We start from the raw sequence: 6,000 nt of genomic DNA on the forward strand, positions 1-6,000 counted from the left end.
TGCTGTGGTAGCCATGCTGGTTCAGTATGCCTTCAATTTTGAATAAATCCCCAACAGTGTCACCAGCAAAGCACCCCCACATCATCACACCTCCTCCTCCATGCTTCACGGTAGGAACCAGGCATGTAGAGTCCATTCGTTCACCTTTTCTGTGTCGCACAAAGACACAGTGGTTGGAACCAAAGATCTCAAATTTGGACTCATCAGACCAAAGCACAGATTTCCACTGGTCTAATGTCCATTCCTTGTGTTCTTTAGCCCAAACAAGTCTCTTCTGCTTGTTGCCTGTCCTTAGCAGTGGTTTCCTAGCAGCTATTTTACCATGAAGTCCTGCTTCACAAAGTCTCCTCTTAACAGTTGTTGAAGAGATGTGTCTGCTGCTAGAACTCTGTGAGGCATTGACCTGGTCTGTAATCTGAGCTGCTGTTAACCTGTCATTTCTGAGGCTGGTGACTCGGATAAACTTATCCTCAGAAGCAGAGGTGACTCTTGGTCTTCCTTTCCTGGGGCGGTCCTCATGTGAGCCAGTTTCTTTGTAGCGCTTGATGATTTTTGCAACTGCACTTGGGGACACTTTCAAAGTTTTCCCAATTTTTCGCACTGACTGACCTTCATTTCTTAAAGTAATGATGGTCACTCGTTTTTCTTTACTTAGCTGCTTTTTTCTTGCCATAATACAAATTCTAACAGTCTATTCAGTAGGACTATCAGCTGTGTATCCACCAGACTTCTGCACAACACAACTGATGGTCCCAACCCCATTTATAAGGCAACAAATCCCACTTATTAAACCTGACAGGGCACACCTGGGAAGTGAAAACCATTTCCGGTGACTACCTCTTGAAGCTCATCAAGAGAATGCCAAGAGTGTGCAAAGCAGTCATCAAAGCAAAAGGTGGCTACTTTGAAGAACCTATAATATAAGACATATTTTCAGTTTTTTCACACTTTTTTGTTAAGTATATAATTCCACATGTGTTAATTCATAGTTTTGATGCCTTCCATGTGAATGTACAATTTTCATACTCATGAAAACACAGAAAAATCTTTAAATGAGAAGGTGTGTCCAAACTTTTGGTCTGTACTGTAGCTGTAGGGTGGGCCCCTAGAGTCAAATTTCCCTGTGGGCCCCAGACACCCCAATCCGACCCTGGGGAAAAATGCTTCATTTTCTGGAACAATTTCAAGGGTGTCAACGCTTTCGGCCATGACTGTATGAGGCAGTTAGCTCAGGTTTGGAGATCCACTATTTGGGCCAGTTACTTTGATCAAAGCATGGTCCGTGTTTCACAGACTTGCAGCAGTATTCAATGTCAGATGGTAACTGCAAAACCAAATAAGATTTTAGGGAATATAAAAAAAATTACAATTCAGATATAATATTTCCTATAAATCTCCTGTAATATCACGGTTGGAATATGTTTTTCAGTTTTTGGCTAGATATTGTAAAAAGGATATAGTAGAGCTGAAGAAGGATAAATGACAGGTGACTTATTTAATGCATGGAATGAGAGGTTCTCTACATGTGGAGGGAATATGCTTCAGACTCAGTATAGAGAAATATAGAGCACTGAAGAGATGGATTGCCCACCCCAACAGGTAGAGACTTCTGCTTATCTGATGACAAATGGACTTGAGTGTTATTATTAATTCAGCATGACTGATGTATAATTGAACTGGAAAAGCTGCACTTGTCATGTCAATCTAAGTAACTATACGTGGATATAATTAGAAACTGTTAAAGAGAATCATTACATATCTGACATAAGCCGACAACTCATGGACTTTGGTTGTTTTTGTTCTCCCCGTGTAGGGATTTTGCACCTCTAAGTAATGTTACCTAGAGAATATGGAGTAGAATGGAGTACCAAGAAGCCATCGGTCCTGGTCCATATTGTTATGTTTGTTTCCCCATTTAATAAGCTTTCCTGATTGCTATAAAGAATATAGTATATAAAATGCATAGGAGAGAATGTTTATGGAAAGGATTGTTTTTCGTATATGGTCAATAAACAAGCTTTATTGCTTCATCTATTCGTTTTTATTATGGCAAACTGTTAGTGTAAGTTAAACATGTAATGATGTGAGCATTTAAGAGAATGAGATCATTGTTTATGAGAAGATGTGGATATAATGAGTCACATTTATTAGAAACTGCGCCAGTACGTGCCAATATGTAAGGGCAAATACTGCACCTTTCACGCAGGCCTCAACATATTCTTAAAGGATATGTCCACTATTGATCACATTTTCACAGCTCTTATATAAATATAATCCAAATATAATGGCCATAAAATATTTATGGATACCTTATATTGTTTATCGGTTACTGAGGATTTGGCAACCTCATTCGGGTCTACACTTAAAGGGGTATTCATATGTTATACACTATGCATGGTATAGGGAGTTAATCCATAGAAGTCACAAATATAGAGCTCGAATAGAGTGGCAGTTGATAATAAATGGAGTGGCAGCGTGCATTGTTATGGGAGTGCTGAAGATCAACCAAGGTGAGTGCTCCGCTATCTCCGATAGTCCGTTTTAAGAATAAATGGAGAAGTTTGCATGATTAACCACGGGTCCATTCACATTAGGCTTTAGAGCCCTGGTTATCCAGATTGGTGGGGGTTGCAATCAGGGGTGTACATAGAAATCATGGGGCCCCATAGCAGACGTTCTAATTGGGCACCCCTCCCCAACAAAAAGGTGCATAAGAGCATATCTCACAACTTTGCAGCCTTTACAAAGTAATTTTCCTCCTACTGATGCCCTAGATTCCCCTTTCATTGCACTCGTAAAGTATGATGCCAACAAAAGTGCCACACAAAGACTCTATAATACCCCAAGTGTGAATTCCTCCACAGTACCCTCCACATTCACAGTATGATGACCCTACAGTACCCCACCTCAACTCCCCCGGCAAAGTATGGTGACCACAACACAGTCTGATCCCTCAACTCTGACCCCCACATAGCCCTCCATGCAGTATAATGGGCCTAAAAACCTCACCACACTGTATAATGGTCCCCACTAGCCCTCCAAACAGTATAATGGACACCACACAAACCTTCACACTGTATAATTGCTTGCATACAGTAGAAAGGCCCCACAGTGCCCTCCATGAAGTATAAAGGCTCCCATATAGCTCTCCAAATATTATAATGGCCCCCAACATAGACCTCCATATATAATAATAGCCCCCACATAGCCCTCCGTATAGTATAATGGGCCCCATAGTCCTCCATATAGTATAATGCACTCCCCATACTCCTCAAAAAAGCATAATGCACTCCCTATAGTCCTCAATATAGTATAATGCACTCCCCATAGTCCTCCATATAGTATAAAGCACCCCCATAGTCCTCCATATAATATAATGCACTCCCCCATAGTCCTCCATATAGTATAATGCACTCCCCATAGTCTTCCATATATAATGCACTCCACATAGTCCTCCAAATAGTATAATGCACTCCCCATAGTCTTCCATATATAATGCACTCCACATAGTCCTCCAAATAGTATAATGCACTCCCCATAGTCCTCCATATAGTATAATGCACTCCGCACAGTCCTCAATATAGTATAATGCACTCCCCATAGTCTGAAGGACTTACTGGACCTCTTCCTCCCATTGTTTTTTGCCTATGGGAATGTGTATATCTTTGGTGGTGTGGCACTCCTTGTCACTTCTCCTGTGTTTTTATTTTTTTTTATTTTACTGTTAATATTTAATAAAGAATTGTTCTTATCTGATTTATATGTATACGCATCTCTGCTTCCTATTTGTTTTGGGTTATATTCTCTTGGAAGTGCCTTCTATTGTAGACTGCATCTTTTATATTGGGACACTTCCTGGAGTCTAGCATGCATAAGAGGAATCTTGGGGGAAATATATTTATCCCAACCACTTGTGATGTCTCTATCTCACAAATGGTTATATTTATCATTTTGTTTTTTGTGAAGTGTGTTTTATTCAGTGAGGACAAAACCAAATACCACACTTCCACTAGGACTGCAGCATAGCGTATCCAGTTACACATTTTTGATGCTCATAGTGGCAGTAATTCTGATAACAGAAGAAAGCTGTGGATATACTGGAGAGATACAGTGTCCTTCTATAAAAGACCCTGGTCAAGGACCCAGGGCAATAACTTTCTGCAGAGCTAGAGGTGTAATTCTTACCAGCACTCTAACTGAAAAGGCTTGAATATGACCAGTCAGCTCTTCCAACTTACCTGGTACACTAACGTCTTGCGTTTGCTGTAGCATCTTCTTCTGTTATTCCTATTTCTGTTATTCTAAGACTCACACGTTCAGTATTCGGTGAGTTTTTTACTTCAGTATTTGTAATCCAAAACCAGGAGTGGGACAATCAGTGGAAAAGAATAATAGAAACACTTCTGCATTTTTATCCACTCCTGATTTGGTTTACAAATATCACGGTAAAAAACGGACCAAATGCTGAAAGTGTGCTTGTGGTCTTACTGGAAGTTAAAAAAAAACCACAACAATTCACATCTGGTTATTATTCCCATTGCCAATGGTGCATGTCTCTACATACTGTATCTCTATACTCTCCAATCAGTACTGAGTGCCAGACTGAGTGGGAACACCCTCACTAGAAGGGAAATGGTAACACCCAGAATCCAGTTTACATGTAGAGCTGTCCAGTCCACTTAATATAATATTTAGTATAATATTGCTGGTGAAAAAAAAATTAATCAATTGCTAGACTATATGTATAAGGCCTCATTCACACATCAGTATTTGGTCAGTATTTTGGATCAGTGTTTACACACGTGGTCAAAATTGTTGGTACCCCTCGTTTAATGAAAGAAAAATTCACAATGGACCCAGAAATAACTTGAATCTGACAAAAGTAATAATAAATTAAAAATCTATGAAAATGAACAAATGAAAGTCAGACATTGCTTTTCTGCTTCCACAGAATTTAAAAAAAAAATTAAACTCATGAAATAGACCTGGACAGAAATGATGGTACTCTTAACTTAAAATTTTGTTGAACAACCTTTTGAGGCAATCACTGCAATCAAACGATTCCTGTAACTGTCAATGAGACTTCTGCACCTCTCGACAGGTATTTTGGCCCACTCCTCATGAGCAAACTGCTCCAGTTTGTCTCGTGTTTGAAGGTTGCCTTTTCCAGACGACATGTTTCAGCTTTTTCCAAAGATGCTCAATAGGATTTAGGTCAGGGCTCATAGAAGCCACTTCAGAATAGTCCAATGTATCCTTTTAGCCATTCTTGGGTGTTTTTAGCTGTGTGTTTTGGGTCATTATCCTGTTGCAATACCCATGACCTGCGACCAAGACCAAGCTTTCTGACACTGGGCAGCACATTTATCTCTAGAATCCCATGATAGTCTTGAGATTTCATTGTACCCTGCACAGATTCAAGACACCCTGTGCCAGATGCAGCAAAGCAGCCACAGAACATAACAGAGCCTCCTACATGTTTCACAGTAGGGACAGTGTTCTTTTCTTGATATGCTTCATTTTTCCATCTCTGAACATAGAGCTGATGTGCCTTGCCAAAAACTTCAATTTTTGTCTCATCTGTCCATAGGACATTCTTCCAGAAGCTGTGTGGCTTATCAACATGTAGTTTGGCAAATTCCAGTCTGGCTTTTTTATGATTTTTTTTCAACAATGGTGTTCTCCATGGTCGTCTCCCATGAAGTCCACTTTGGATCAAACAATGACGGATGGTGCGATCTGACACTGGTGTTACTTGAGCTTGAAGTTCACCTTTAATCTCTTTAGAAGTTATCCTGGGCTCTATTGTTACCATTCGTATTATCCGTCTCTTTGATTTGTCATCAATTTTCCTTCTTGGGCCACGTCCAGGGAGGTTGGCTACAGTCCCATGGATCTTAAATTTCTGAATAATATGTGCAACTGTAGTCACAGGAACATCAAGCTGCTTGGAGATGGTCTTATACCCTTTACCTTTAACATGCTTGTCTATAATTTTCT

This window comes from Phyllobates terribilis, unplaced genomic scaffold, assembly GCF_046119375.1.
Source record: "Phyllobates terribilis strain yellow unplaced genomic scaffold, ASM4611937v1 Scaffold_2__4_contigs__length_985480577, whole genome shotgun sequence".
Classification (NCBI taxonomy): domain Eukaryota; kingdom Metazoa; phylum Chordata; class Amphibia; order Anura; family Dendrobatidae; genus Phyllobates; species Phyllobates terribilis.